Here is a 17140-nt window from a genome sequence, read left to right on the forward strand (position 1 = left end):
TGTAAAAAACAGAAGCATGGCTGGAGGTAGGAGTAACAGAGGAGAAAAGGAGGGGAGAAGCCAGGTGTTGGAACACACCTTTAATTTAAGTAGAGGCAGGTGGATCTCTGAGTTCACGGCCAGACTGCTTTACAGATCAAGTTAAGACAGCCAAGGCTACACAGAGAAACCCTGTCTCTGGGGGGAAAAGGGTGGGGAAGGGAAGGACAAAAAGAAAAGTCAACAGATTTAGTATACTTTTCCTGTGCAGAGAAAAATGAGGCTCACTGTTCTCTGACAGTCCCATTTTCTCAAGAGAAGGAGCAAAAGGGCCAGGCACTTCAGCTCAGGGGCTCCCCGGCTTCCCAATTCATTATTTCATCCATTCACTTCTGGGAAGCATCCTAAGGAAAACTTAGATAATATCAGCTCAGTGATAAACCAAAGAGTAGGACACAAAATTATACCCTTCACTGTACACAGACCCAGGAGAATTCCTCACAGAGTTACCTTGGCCAAAAGAAGAGCCCAGGAGCAATTTAGTTCACGAGACTGAAGTTTGATTTATCTTCAGCTTTTTAGGAACACATCACTGACATAAATCAAGATGCTGGGTAGAGCTTCCCATAAGAACTTTGTGTTACACTTCTAAGCTGAAAGAGAAACGCCCAGACAAATAGTTTCCTAGAACCTAAGGCTGAAAACATGTTTCCACAGAAGGTTTTTATTATTATCTTCTTAATGATATACATGGATGGATTTAAATCTCTTCCCCCTGCCTGCACAGCCAGATTCCATAAGGTTCCCCAAGCAGACACTTACATTTCTTTCTTGATTATTTCTGACAATACTTAAAATATTTTCAGCTCAGAGTCTTAGCTCTGTGGCAAACATGTCTGCCCCTACAGGAAGATGAAGCTGATAGGTGACAACTGTGTCCAGTAACCCCAAAACCAAGGTGAGGAGACTTGGGCAAGCTGAACTGGTGTTTGCGTCTGATTCTAATTTCTTTCCTAGCTATATAGTGTTATCACTCACAGTTCATCTGACTGTAAGAAGGAAGAAAGTGTGGCGAAGGAATGCCAGGCACTGCCCAACAGGTGTACGGGATGAGTGGGACATGTTTCAAACAATGACCCCAAACCCAATCCTTAGACAGACTGTTGTTTCTAGTGTTCACTGTCTAAACCAATGACATGTGTAGTGGCTTGGTGAATATGACAGCTCCAGGGAAGGACAAACTTCCAACCACTAATGTCCTCTTTAAAGTCTGAGCTGATGATCCTATGCCAACATATTTGGCCAATGTCAGAGCATTTTAACTAAGTAGGCTCAATTGACTGTTTTCATCCAATTCTAGTTCATAATCCCTATTCAGGATAGAGTGTTCTGCAGCCTAATGAATGTGGTAATGGAATCCTTGTGTGTGTTTTTCCACAGCAGGGCGCAGATTAGCATAAGTGTCACATTCTGTAGGCTTGCCCGCTCATTTCTCAGGCATTGCTATGCTGGGGATTTTTCAACTGGATAATAATAAGAGGAGTATGGCCCGCACATGCAGAGCGGACACAGTGTTTTCTGCATTCAGGGTGGAATAGATCTCACCTGGAGGGATGCTATGATAGATTAGCTTTGCACCTTTGCTTTAAAATGCAATATTTCATCCCAAGGACTTTGTAATCCGAGAAAAAGAATTGGATCGAATTTCATGCAGAGTTTCAGGAAACACTGTCAACTCTGACCATGGGGCTGAGGAATTCTGCACCATTCTCTCAGCTCTTCACACTCATGATGAGTTCAAAGCTCTGGTTGCCAACCAAGATTAGAAATAATGGAGGTTTTGTTCTCAGAGATGCAAATGGGCAGAGGTGGGAGGCTGAAGAAATTAGCCCTGTTTCCCCTTTGCCTCTAGAATCTGCACATAGATGCAAAATGGAGAGTGGGCCTACAGAGGAAATGCTCCCCCAGCTCTTTATTCCTGTGGTCCTTAGCAAAGCATGCCTTGACTAAATACTAAGAATAACATTTAGAAGTTTCCTCAAAATACAGCAATTAAGCATTCTAAGGACTTTGCATTTCTAGAAAACTATTATTGACTTTCAGGTCCTAAGTTTTACAGTAACCAAGCTATTTGGAATAAATTAATGTCCATCTAAAGATCTGGTACTTATTCAAAATAGAATAATAGCTTTATTTCATATGTTTGTCCACTACTTTCTGCTGTGTTAGAAAAATGATATCTCTGACTAAAATAACATTTAGAAATAAAGCTGTTTGCTAGGGCTATGTGACAATCAAATCTACCATTTAGAGATGGGAATTAAATATTAATCCCATTTTACTTTTATTAATCATCATAACTCGATGATAAAACTTCATTGAAAAATGTACCCAACAATGGAATGCCATGAGTGTGTTTGAATTGGTTCCAAACTGGTCTAAGAAGGTTTTAAAAAGCCAGCCCCTCTCCTTTGGTGTTGGGACAGAGGATGGGTGCTCAAGGGATAAGGCCTTGCAAAAGAAACACAAATAAATCAGCCCCTGTCTTCATATTGAGCTGTCTTTATGAGTCAGTTCTCCAGTAGCAGAAGTCACTGAGCTAGTTAACTGACAGCACGCCTGCAGAGGAGGACCATGCTGCAAATTCCCCAAGGCTGGAGTGTGGCCCCCACCATCGCCAGCCCCCATCCGTATCATCATCCATGCCTTCCTATATGACAGATGGAAACTGGGTAGCAAATGTATGTAAGACTCCGAGGAAAGGGGCTGTTAAGTCAACCTTGGTAACTGAAACAGTATATGTGTAAATCCATCGAAAATCCCTGGCCTTTTACAACCCCTGCCCCAATGGAAGTCAGATCACAGGTCTGTTTACAAGAGACCACAAGCATTTGGATAAAAACCCATGACAGTGCAGACCAGGATTATTTGAATTTTTAGTAATCTAAGCTTTAAAAATATTCTAAAAGCAAAATAACAAGGGAGAGGTAATTGCCATGAGCTAATTACTTATGATATTTCATATATATAATCGGGGAACAATCTCTGTAAATGTCAGCTCATGGCACTTTGGCAATCACTTGTAATTTTTATTGTTTAAAGAAATGTCAACATTTCCATTTCCCCCAACTTCATTTAACCTGGGCCCAGCACATGGCTGCTCGGGCCACCAGATGAGAACACTCTGTGCTGTTGTCTCAGAATGCTTCATCATTTTGTGGATGAGCAAGTCTTGATCTCAATTTAGTTACAGCAGTGATGCTTTTAAAAGTTAAAAAAAAAAAAAAAAAAGCATTAAATGTGCACAAAAGAATTTGAAGGTTAAAATGAGAGACGGTACCCATGTTCGAGACTGGGAACACGTAGGCTTCTGTTAACATTCCAGTTAACCCTTCCATACACTTGGGTGAAACATTTAAGATATTTAGACATCTGTTTTGTTGGTTTGTTGACTTTTCTATTCCTCCTAGCCACTTACCAATAGTCCCTTTGAAGAAGCCAGCATTACAGAAGACAGCTTAACTAACTGTGCAGAAGGAGGCAAAGAACTGCTATCACAGGCCACCCCTCACAGGGAGTGAGGACCCCAGGAAGCCCCTCCCACCAGCAGACCATTTTCTTGTCCACCTCTTCCTCAGCCTTGTCTGCACATCTGTGAGAGTCAAGTAAACTACCGTTCCTCTCTGTTCCCTATGAGAGCGCACCTAAGCAGGATACTTTCCAATACCAGAGAGGCTTAGAAAGAAGATACCCACTCTGAGCAGTGGCTGAGCAAGGCTGAGGGAGGTCAGGAAGACTTGTTAAGCAAGGGCTATGGAGAGGGAGCCGAAGCACTGAGAGGAGCAGAGGAGCTCAGAACAGCATCCCTGCACTAAGGCCTCTTTCCTGGCTGTCCTGGAATTCTCCTTGTAGACCAGGCTGGGCTGGAACTCACAGAGATCTGCCTGCCTCTGCCTCCTGAGTGCTGGGATTAAAGGCTTGTGCCACCATAGCCAGCTGTGACTATTTTTTGTCTTAAGTGCTTTTTCGGGGTTTACTTTTTAACCTTACAGATCTTTTGTTTATATATTATGGTTTCCAAATTGTTTTTATAGGTTAAATTCTTTGTGCAAAATTATCTATGTCTTGATTATCTACAAATGTTTATTGTGCATTTTCTTTGGCTTTTTTTTCTGTTTTTATTTTATTTTATTTTTTACATGACTGTATTCTAATGAGAAAGAGAAAAGAAAGAGTGAGAATTTGGATGGCCATGGATGGGGGAAGCGAGGAGGAGAAGCTGGGAGGATCTGAGAGAGGGGAAACCAAAATCAGAAAATAATGTATAAAAAAATCTATTTCCAATAAAAGAAAAGCTTTAAAAAATTAGAAGTAAAAGACAAAAAAAGTAAGCAAACAGTAACAAAGTTGATTAGAATACAAGCAAGCAGGGAGCCTTGTACACCTCTGGTGGGAATATAAGAGGCTTCAGCCTCAATGAAAACCAGTAGAGAGGCTCTCAAAAAAGTGAAAACAAATCTACATATGGCTCAGCTGTAAACTCCTGAGCATTTACCCAAAGAACTCCAAATCAGTAGGCAACAAACAGACTTGAACCTATGTGCTTACTGTAGCACCATCCACAATAGCTAAATTGTGGAATCATCCCAAGTCTCCAACAGAGAACAGGCTACACAAGATCACACACACACAGACACACACACACACACAGACACACACACAGACACACACAGACACACACACACAGACACATGCACACACACACAGACACACAGACACACACACACAGACACACACAGACACACACAGACACATGCACGCACACACTCTCACACACACACACACACACACACAGAGCTATTTTATTTCCACCATCAGAAAGAATGAAGACACGTCATTTTCAGGAAAATGGATGCAGCTGAAGACAAGAATATCCAGCTAAGTAAGCCAGTCGCAGAACTGCATCGTCATATATCACATGTGTTCTTTCATTTGTATTTCTGAGATTTTTCTATAGATATAAAATATTAAATATGCTTACATGACATGGAGGTAGAAACTGTCTTGGGGACAGAGTAGGAGGGGTGAGAAAGGGGAAAGATGACTGCAAGGGGACATTGCTGAATGCACAATGTGTACTTGTAACAAAACACTATGAGCAATGAATACATATGATGAAAATTGTTTTGTTTCTTTTAAGGCTAAAAAGTAGCATACCAATGAGTATATAGAGAAAGGGATTTCTCATTCTCTGTTGATAGCAATGTAAGTTAGTGTGCCCATTCTAGAAAACAGAATGCAGGCTTTTCAAAAGAACCGGCTAGAGATCCAGAAGGACCCATCGGTACAACTCCTGGGTGTGTCTTTTAAGAAATAGAAATTAATATATTGAAAAGACATTTGCATACCAATTTGCAGCACTGTTCACAAAGCTAAGCTATGGGTCAACTTAGGTCTCTAATGACCAATGAATAAGGGGCAGGTACTCTCTAAGCAAAATGGAGTATTTTCTGCCATGAAGGAAGATGGAAGCCTGACTTTTCAGCAACACAAGTGAGTCAGAGAGTGTGCTAAGCCACATAAGCACCTGCAGAGAAACAAGGGCTGTGTGTCCTAACTCATTAGGGGTGGGGGGTAACTGATCTAGATGGGGAGAGCTTCAGAGTGGTAGAAGCTGAGGAGGGGAGAAAAGGGATAGTTAATGGGCACAAAACCATAGCTAAGTAGGAAGACAAATGGGCTCCAGTATCCTACAGCAAGGTAGAATGGCTATCATTCATTATTTGTATTGTATTTCAAACAATGGCTGACTATAAAGAATCCTCCTGTCACAAGAAAAGATAAGTATTTGACATGATGTATATGCTGATGATATAGGAAATCTCATAAACTGTTAGTAGGAATATAAGTCAATGCACCCATTCTAGAAAGAGTAAAGATTCCCATAAATAAACAAACAAACAAAAACCTACCAAGTGACTCTGCATTTTATTTAGTTATTGTATATTATATACAATTATTGGAATATCAGACTATGTCTCATAAGTAGGTACAATTAATATATGCTAACTTTTTGTGGGGAAAAAAAAGACATTTTATCCTCTGAGCAATGAAACTATAGGTATTATATAATTTCAGAGGACAAGAACCTTACCCAGCACAGTGGTCAGGACGGAGAGTTAAGAGTTTTCCTTCAAAGGATGAAGAGGGCATGAAGGACAGACACCACAGAGGCCGTACCTACCACCTCATCCATCGCCATCACCAGTCAGGCAGAAGCAGATTTGAAAGTCACTTCTCCTTCCCACCTTCCCAACTAGCCTCCCTGGGCAGTGTACCTAGCCACCTTCTGAGGGAAGGATACCACTGTCTGTGTTCTGCTCTTAACCAAACACCTCAGATTGGGTGCCACGTGTTCTGGAGTGAGGCCACAGGCGGTCCTCCTTTCAACCCTGGGGAAACTCCCTTTAAAGTCTGTGGAGCCTTCATGAGTGTTCCTCAAACACACAAAGGAGGCCTCTGGAAGGAACACGCTGCCTGCTAACATCATTTTTTTTTTTTACCTCATCCTATTTTAAAGAGAAAGGTAAGACAGTTGAGCCACTGAACTAACTAAAAACTCAACAAAGATCCCTGATTGGTTACTTCTCGTGTTGCTGTGACAAAATACCAGATAGACTCAGCTTAAAGGGAAGAAAGGTTATTTTGGTATTTAATGACAGAGGATTACAGTCCATCCTAGAAAGGAAGGCATGGCAAAAGTCATGGTGATCAGAGTTTACCTAGGCTAACACTAATTCTGACCTTATGTCAGGAAGCTTAGACTCTGCCTGGATCCAGGGGCAAATATACACTTCAAAGTCCTGCCCCTATTGACTTACTGTTCTCTGGTAGCTCTCACCTTAATGGTTCTTCTACAGCCTTCAAAGAGATGCTGCAAACTGGGGAACATGTGTTCCCCACAAACCTGTGGGGACATTTTAGATCCAAGTCATAACACTTTCCTACATATGAATAGAATCTCCTGCTTCACCAACTCTGGGCCCTACTCCACAGCGACTGACTGGAACTGTGGTTGTGAAAGATTCATTCTTTGCCTTGTAAAAACATTCTCCTGGAATTGTCCTTAATATAACAACCCCCTAGCCAGGCGTGGTGGCGCACGCCTTTAATCCCAGCACTTGGGAGGCAGAGGCAGGCGGATTTCTGAGTTCGAGGCCAGCCTGGTCTACAAAGTGAGTTCCAGGACAGCCAGGGCTACACAGAGAAACCCTGTCTCAAAAATAAATAAATAAATAAATAAATAAATAAATAAATACACCCCCCTTTTACCTACTTTCATGAAAAACTCTTTTTATTTAATTTGCATGACACTAGCAGGTTATTGATGATTTAAAAAAAAAAAAAGTCTTGGTTTGTGTTCATTGTTAAACTAGATACTCAAATTTGGCAGCTGGCCCAATCTGCCAAATGATTGTTACTTCTTGGCTGTATTCCTGCCAGGGAAGGAAACCACTGGCAGGGGATGGAAGGGTGCCATGAGTCACTCTCTACTCTCTAAATGGCTTCCCTTTGAAGCCAGCTCTGTCACATGCAGATGTACCTTCAAGTCTGAAGAAAAAGAAAGGGGGTGGGGGGGGGGACTTTGGAGCATGTTAAAGGCGTGAGCCTGGCTCTTCCTAGAGCCTCTTGATCATACTTAGTTATTCAGGCTTAATTGTTTCCGTTGGGGGGAAAATTTGGAGGAAAAAATACAAAAGACAAGGCATGCTCATTACCGTCTGTTTTAACAAAAAATTCTTTTAGCCTGATGCAATCAATTACAACAACGAGGACTGTACTTCTCTTAAACTGAAGGTAAAAGAGCCGTGATCATAATTGTGAACCTTATCTGACATTCTGTTTACACAAACACAAGGAAATCTTATTATGACCAACATGTAGGGGCCAGACAGGGCTCACCATTACAGTTCCCCTGCAAAGCCTGTCAGAGTCACCGTGACATGAGCAGTTCAGAGTCCTCCAGATTCTTCCCCACGTGTCTTTCTCTTCATCCACTCATCCATCACAAGGCTCTTTGAAGGCACTTTGAATGCTGTGGGCTCAGGACACTCAACCCTCCTGTTGAACCAATCAATCCCTTTATCAGATCATTTTAATAGGAACCAATGAGCTGACTTCATATGGACAGTTGAGATTTTTAAGTATATCTCACCAAACTCAGCATATGCAAACCAAGTAAAATATACATACCTTAAAAATGCAGTGAACCGCCGGGCATGGTGGTGCACGCCTTTAATCCCAGCACTCAGGAGGCAGAGGCAGGTGGATTTCTGAGTTCGAGGCCAGCCTGGTCTACAGAGTGAGTTCCAGGACAGCCAGGACTATACAAAGAAACCCTGTCTCGAAAAACCAAAAAAAAAAAAAAAAAAAAAAAAAAAAATGCAGTGAACCGCCTCCACCTTTCTGTTTGCTGTCAAATACCAAAATTACCATGAAGAACACCCAAGAGGCCTTTTCCCTCAGAGGTTCACTTTCAACCTCATATCCTTTCTCTTTACTATCTTCTTCAAGTCCCTAGTTAGTGTGCATCTCTTGGCTTTAGTCATAATTATTCTCTGGTCATTTCCTGGCATTAAATGAGATGACATATTAAAATGCTATGTAGTCTGTATTTTTAACAGCGTATTACTTTTGTCTCTTTGATTAAAGCACATGCCTTCTGTTTCCTGTTTCTCCATGAATAGTAGACTGTGGTTATAGTAAACACTTCCATATTAACAAAGCAATCGTGGATTGCAGCACCAAGCCTACTGATGTCCCAAGGACCTGGGCAGCTCACCTGGACGAAACTGCAATGAGGTTGGAATGTAATCTCTGCAGTTCATCAGCCTGAATACAAATTCTAGACCTGCCTATTCCTATTTGTGAATTCAGGTCACTTATTTAACATGTCTTAAGCCTCAGGTTTCTGATTTATAAATGAGAATAGCATGTCTATCTCATGGAACATCATAAAGATTTAATGAAAAAGTAACTGTAGACATAGGAAGTTTCTGGAGGCACAAATTATCTAACCTGTGGATGTGAGGTCCAACCTCTAACCAAGAAGCTATTTGCATTCGATTTGCAATTAATACCAGCTGGGACAGGGAAAATGAATAGAAAATCACCAATAAAATGTTATTGAATATATAAACCATACACTCCAGAGAAGGTCTATGTCCAGGAGTAGGTGCCCAACACAAAACAAACTCCTATGCTTTGGTGGACTGTTTTGCTTTCTTTGGGCCTTACGTCTAATTGGGTTTTTGTTTGTTTTGTTTTGCATTTCTGCTACAAAAAAGAAGAAAGAAAATCATAAGGTTGAGTGGGTAGAAAGATGGGGAATCTGAGGGAAGTTGAGGGAGGGAAGAAACATGATCAAATATATTGTGTGAAGATTAATAAAATAAAGAAAAGCTACCACCTAATAATTACCTGTGTGACCAGTAGAAGACCTGGTAAACGGCAAGTACACAAGATAAACCATGACAATTCCTCTTCTTAAAGACAAACAGCATCTGTCTGCTGCCTCCTGCCTGGTCTTGGTATTTCCATTCCACCAGCTGGTGTGCCCAGTAAGCCAAGGCAACCACAGTGTGAGTGTGTGCCTCTGAGAGAAGTGGGAAGCAAGCTTCTCTATAAAAACCATGGCAGTGAAGCTCCCCCACTATTCTTCCAGTCAAGACTCTGTCCTGATCCTGGTGAATTCTCCACTACAAAAGGATCAGAGTGCTGTATATTCAAATCTTAACAGCAGGTATCTCTGAGAGAAGGTGTTATAGGGAACCCTATCCAGGTTCCATGCCCCAGGCAACAGTATCCTTCCTAGCCCAATTTCAGCGGAAACAGGAATGTACTAAGTAGATCTTTGAGAATACACCTGGAGAACAAAGTAGGAGACAGACAGCCACAAAGTACACTACTACCTAGGCAAGACCACAGCCAAAATCATACCACAGGGCCTCTGCAGCCTGATACTGCTTGACCCAGCTGGTGGCACACGGCCTCACCAGCCCTAAGCAGGACAATGCATCCCTTCATTGTAGGGATTGGAGAATAGAGGTGTCTGCTCCCACCACCAAGATGAAGTCCTTACTCCCTGCTTCTTGTATCACTCAGTGCGTGTTCAAACACTGGACCAGTGCTGAATGCCTGTTGGCAGCAAATATGCATGCCACACCCTCCACTGATTCCTGGAAACTCTAACACTGTAGGGAACACCCTTAAGTGTGGGAGCTTCAACAACTAAACAGACCAAAGAATGATAGTGTCCAAAGTTCAAGTAATTTTTTTAGACTGTGTAGCCTATCTAGCATGTGTGTGTATACATATATATGTGTGTGTACATATATTCACATATGTGTATTATTTTATGATCATATTAAATAACAAATATCTATTGTTTTAAGTTACAATCTGTACTTTAAGGTATTTTTTTAAGTCTTTCCGTATATCATTCAAAAATCCATGGAGTCTTCAGAGAATAAGTACAAGAGAAATAGGCAAAAAAGCCCCTGAGACCAGTGAGCATGGGGCATATGTATATTTGGATTTTAAGATGTAGTGAGAAAGAAATGATCAAGAGACAAATTGAAAAGCTATGTTTGACACCTTTTTTCCTTCCTCTGAGCTGAGAGCAGGGGGTATCTAATTGCTCTTGTTTCCTCCAATAGTAATCTCATAAATAGAACAAAGGCCTAGTGTGGCTGGCTGTCTTCCCTTGGTATCAGATAACTGTCTCCGCTCTGTATGCAGTCCATGCATTAATTTTAGTACCAGGCTGGCTTTTTATGCCTTTGAAAGGAGCCTTGGACAAATCCTCTTTGAGCTTTGCAGTGAGTTTGGTTTTGCAGCCAAAATAAATGAGCAAAAGTCTAGAACTTTGTTTTCAGAGTTTGTCAAGTTCTTCCAGCGAAATCTTTCCTCCTGTTCCAGATGTTGCGGTTTTTGTGACTTCAGCCTGCCATATGAGAATGGCAGTGTCTCATTTAGGAGATTTCATGGGGATGCAGAGGGGGCCAGTCACCGCTCATCTGCCCGCAGATGGCCTCGAGGGGTGATTTCGATAAGGGCTGCTTTGGCTCTTTAAGATGAATCATTAAGTAGACACATTAACTTTTCTTTCTCTTTTCCTTTTGGTAATGGCAATTCTGTAAATTCGATTTATTTTATGTTCTGCGCGGACGGAGTGGGGTGAAAAGTGGGATAAATTGGAAATTATCGTTTCAATCAAAATATTCAGGTTATTCGGCAAATGTTAATTGAAACTTCAGCAATTCAGGGGAATTGTTCTAATTTCCTATTTCTCTGTGTTAGTCAAATAGTCAAGACAAAGAGCACAGCCATAAGACTGCAGCTAAGCCAGCCACCTAGAGCCGCCTTAGTTCTGGGGGTGGGGTAGGTAACGAGGGCCATAAGTTTACTACACCCAGATATGAGTACTGTATTCTTATGCCGCTATGGTCAGATGAGAAAGTTTGCAAGAACATTCAGTTTCTACCATACCCTCAAAGTTTCAGAGGGCCCAGAACACACAGATTTAACTCGAGAAAATCTATTTGCTGAAAGAGGATTGTTTAATTGCTTCGAGGAGCACACTTCTTGAAGCCTAACTTTTTGTAGTGTAATATTTCTTAGCTTTTAAATGCAAGTTACAGTGCATGTATTTTTATAAATGCACACTTACACCCTGGAACGACACTTGTTACCAAGGCTGATCAGACCCAAGTTCAATTCTAGAGACACATAAGGGAAGAGAACTGATGCCAACAAGTTGCCCTCTGACATGCTCACATTCGAAAACTAAGTAAAAAGTTTTCCGTGTGCATCCGTATACACGTCTGTTTTGACATTCCTAGATTTTATACTGAATGATCCCTATGTATCACCGTGGGTGGACTTACCTCTGGTTCATTCTCATCATGGAACTGAACTGTGAATAGAGGCATTCTCATCATCATCTTTGAAAGACCACCACCTGCAAGTATGGTGCCTTCTCTGCTCATGCTGACATCTTAATAGACACAGAAATGTGTGCTATCCACCAATGTATCTACTGTGAGCACTTACGTGCTGTAAAATGAGGACATGTCTATAGATTTTAAATGCCCCACCAACTTCTCTCTCTGGAAAAGCTTTAGTTTCAGGACTTGTTCACTTCACGTCTGGATGACTCAGTTTCCTCTCTGCTAGTTGAGGAGTGTGAACAGAAACAGTGAAATAGATCATGGAGAGACTTGAGCTACATCATAGAGGAATTCTGAAGTGCTCAGAGGAAGGAAGGGATGGCCACTGGGTAGAGATGAGCCTTGCAGCAATGCGGGACTTTCTGAATTAAATGGATTAGGTTGGGGTCTATAGAAAAGGACCAGATAGCCCAGGGTTAGCCAAAGATTCTGCTTGTCATTACATCTGTCCTCGGCCCTCAACACATTTCTGTGAATGCCAGTCAACACTCAATTATCCACATGAGGATTACCCATGTCAGAATTGTCTCCAACTAATTTTTAATCCCCAAATGAATTTCTCCTGTCGCCTAGGGTGTCCTTTCGTGCCAGCCATGAGTATCTGTTTAGAAAGCCAAGCTAATATTGACAATAATATGCATAGGATCTAATTAAAGGAATCTGTTGCCAAAAGAAGAAGAAAGAAAGGAGCACATGGTACCTCCCGAGGCCAAACAGCCGTGATTTGGGGATTATCTGCTGCTGGGGACTCTCGGCACGGCCACTCCCTCCCATTGGCACGTACAATTGAAAACTGGCTGCCTAACATGTTTTTCAATGACTGCTGTTGATCAGCAAAGGACTGTTGTCCTAGCACATGTCTAACTTGGTAATTATAGTATTTTCTTACAACACACTCTACAGCTGCTATTCTATGGCTGATTTGTCTCCAAAACTCAGGAAATAATTGCTTTCAGTGAGGAGTTTATAAAGAGGAGGGGGAAAAAAAAGCTAGCTAGTCCAAGCTATTAGACACTGTACATTTCCAGACAAAAATTAAATCATGACCCACAGGGAATTTAGATCTTCTGAAACTGTACCCAGAAACCTTTTATGAACATCCTGCTTAACTCATGGAATCAGAACCTTCAATGCCAAGTTACCCCAACCATCAATAAAGCAACATTCTGAGTAATACTCAGAAACTGTCAGCATAAGCCAACTGAGAAGTCTCGGCTTCTCAAGACTTGGATCCTTGAATTTTTGTGGTGCTTAAACAATGAACTTTTCTAGCTAACAGAGGGTATTTGGAGTGCTAACCTGTGAGAAGCCTGGGAGATCCACCAGCAAAGACACCTTATGCACCACGCAGAAACTCCAAGCTTCTCCAACCAAAAAAGGGAAGCCTGCTCCCTGTGAAAAGACCTAACAGCCAAGGGCAAACAGAAAGTGCCAGGCTTGTTTGTATCTGCTCTGCAATCTTTAGAGTCCATACAATGTTCATATTCTAGTCTATGGTGGTTGCGTTAACTTAAAATTGCTTTTCGCCTCTTAAAATCTTGAGTTAAATGGATGCCCGAGGTGATAAACAGCATGCATACCACAATTCCCCATCCTACCTAGTGCCCAATCTCATCTACCACCTTGAGGACAAGCAGTCATAAAGTAGAGTTCTTCAAACATCCCTTTCCAATGATACAGCTTCAGGTATCAGCAGGGGCGGGAGGGGGCGTGGCGCTAGGGAGACATCAGCAATCCTCAAGATGCACATAGGCACAATGCCAATATCAGTTGCCTGGCATTAGCTGTTGCTCCTGCCCCTGAGACTATCTGGGAAATGTGCGAGCCCTGGATGCAGCTGCACCTGGTCTGAAGCATGTTTAGAATTCTTGAGCTCTTCTTATTTGCTTCTGAAGATGGATCTGGTATGAGCCACCTTCACCTTTCTCTTTTTCTATCTGACAGCTCAATGATCACGAAGCTGAGCTGAGATTTCAACATGGATTTATGGTTAGGTAGATTCCCTATTACAGCCATAGAGTCCCCTCCTTTTCTCTAAGTCCTACCTACAGATATCATTTTAAAACTTTAAAGACTTTAAGGTCATCTCATAAATATTTTTGAGTTTCTACACTTTTTATTTGGCACATGACTATTGTTACTAAGCTCCTTTTTCCTAATCACATCAAAAATAGATAGATAGATAGATAGATAGATAGATAGATAGATAGATTGATAGATAACCAAGTAAATGGATGAACAAATAAAAATGACTAATGGTCCAAATTGGCATCTCCAGACAAATGCCTCTCAGAGACAGGTCTAGCCCAATTCCCACTTTCTTGGAGAATCACTATTCCAGTTGCCAGCTGTCACCTCCTTTATGCTCCAAACACAAGAGACCTGCACCTGGTCCCTCTGTCTGATCTATGAAATCTGCTAACTGGCTTTATCCACTCTTCCTCAACCATCCAGGGGAAAGAACACTAGGATTTGTGACATTACCAGAACCAGCACAATGCCTAACACATAGTAAGTACCCAGTAAATATTTATTATCAGAATGAATGCATGTATATTTACATACATATATTCATATATGGGCATACTAAATAATATATATACATATAATTATATACACAAATATAACACATTATGTGTATATATTTATATATATCAAAGCTAGCAATAATATGTAAAGAGGACACTCGCCAGCTACCCACAACACCCGCCACAGGATCTTAAGACTTCTGGTGAGTGGAGCACAGCTTCTGCTCCAATCCAATTGCGCGGGACCTGAGACTGCATTAGTTAGGGAAGCAGAAACCGGCCTGAGTAGGACCACAGGCCTCATCCGGCTGGATCAGCGCCAGGGTAGCGGGAGCGCAGGGTTGCCTGACACCCGCCAGCTACCCACGACCCCCGCCGCAGGATTTTGGGACTGCTGGTGAGTGGAACACAGCTTCTGCTCCAATCCAATTGCGCGAGACCTGAGACTACATTAGTTAGGGAAGCAGAAACCGGCCTGAGTAGGACCACAGGCCTCATCCGGCCGGATCAGCGCCGGGGTAGCAGGAGCGCAGGGTTGCCTGACACTCGCCAGCTACCCACGACCCCCGCCGCAGGATTTTGGGACTGCTGGTGAGTGGAACACAGCTTCTGCTCCAGTCCAATCACGCGGGACCTGAGACTGCTCTGGTTGGGGAGAGAGAAATCCGGCCTACATAGGGCCACAACCCTCTTCCGGTCAGAAAAGCACCTGGGCAGCTGGGGCGCAGGGTCTGCTGACACTCGCCAGCTACCCACAACACCCGCCACAGGATCTTAAGACTTCTGGTGAGTGGAGCACAGCTTCTGCTCCAATCCAATTGCGCGGGACCTGAGACTGCATTAGTTAGGGAAGCAGAAACCGGCCTGAGTAGGACCACAGGCCTCATCCGGCTGGATCAGCGCCGGGGTAGCGGGAGCGCAGGGTTGCCTGACACCCACCAGCTACCCACGACCCCCGCCGCAGGATTTTGGGACTGCTGGTGAGTGGAACACAGCTTCTGCTCCAATCCAATTGCGCGGGACCTGAGACTGCATTAGTTAGGGAAGCAGAAACCGGCCTGAGTAGGGCCACAGGCCTCACCCGGCCGGATCAGCGCCAGGGTAGCGGGAGCGCAGGGTTGCCTGACACCCGCCAGCTACCCAAGACCCCCGCCGCAGGATTTTGGGACTGCTGGTGAGTGGAACACAGCTTCTGCTCCAGTCCAATCGCGCGGGACCTGAGACTGCTCTGGTTGGGGAGAGAGAAATCCGGCCTACATAGGGCCACAACCCTCTTCCGGTCAGAAAAGCACCTGGGCAGCTGGGGCGCAGGGTCAGCTGACACTCACCAGCTACCCACAACACCCGCCACAGGATCTTAAGACTTCTGGTGAGTGGAGCACAGCTTCTGCTCCAATCCAATTGCGAGGGACCTGAGACTGCATTAGTTAGGGAAGCAGAAACCAGCCTGAGTAGGACCACAGGCCTCATCCGGCTGGATCAGCGCCGGGGTAGCGGGAGCACAGGGTTGCCTGACACCCACCAGCTACCCACGACCCCCGCCGCAGGATTTTGGGACTGCTGGTGAGTGGAACACAGCTTCTGCTCTAATCCAATTGCGCGGGACCTGAGACTGCATTAGTTAGGGAAGCAGAAACCGGCCTGAGTAGGGCCACAGGCCTCACCCGGCCGGATCAGCGCCAGGGTAGCGGGAGCGCAGGGTTGCCTGACACCCGCCAGCTACCCAAGACCCCCGCCGCAGGATTTTGGGACTGCTGGTGAGTGGAACACAGCTTCTGCTCCAGTCCAATCGCGCGGGACCTGAGACTGCTCTGGTTGGGGAGAGAGAAATCCGGCCTACATAGGGCCACAACCCTCTTCCAGTCAGAAAAGCACCTGGGCAGCTGGGGCGCAGGGTCAGCTGACACTCACCAGCTACCCACAACACCCACCACAGGATCTTAAGATTTCTGGAGAGTGGAACACAGCTTCTGCTCCAATCCAATTGCACGCGGGACCAGAGACTGCATTAGTTAGGGAAGCAGAAAAACGGCCTGAGTAGGACCACAGGCCTCTTCCGGCTGGACCAGCACCGGGGTACCGTCAGCTACCCACGACCCCCGCCGCAGGATTTAGAGACTGCTGGTGAGTGGAACACAGCTTCTGCTCCAATCTTTAAACAGTGACAACGACAACAACTAACCCCAGAGATTACCAGATGGCGAAAGGTAAACGTAATAATCTTACTAACAGAAACCAAGACCACTCACCATCATCAGAACCCAGCACCCCCACTTCGCCCAGTCCAGGGCACCCCAACACACCGGAAAAGCTAGACACGGATTTAAAAGCATATCTCCTGATAATGATAGAGGACTTCAAGAAGGACTTTAATAACACACTTAAAGAAATGCAGGAGAACACTGATAAAAAGGCAGAAGACAATAAAGAGGAAGCACAAAAATCCCTTAAAGAACTGCAGGAGAACACTGCTAAAGAGTTACAAATCCTTAAAGAAAAACATGATAACATAATCAAACAGGTAGAAGTCCTTACAGAAAAACAGGAAAACACATCCAAACAGATGATGGAAATGAACAAAACCATACTAGACCTAAAAAGGGAAGTAGACACAATAAAGAA

This window comes from Mus caroli, unplaced genomic scaffold, assembly GCF_978045245.1.
Source record: "Mus caroli unplaced genomic scaffold, Mus_caroli_1 scaffold_13, whole genome shotgun sequence".
NCBI lineage: Eukaryota > Metazoa > Chordata > Mammalia > Rodentia > Muridae > Mus > Mus caroli.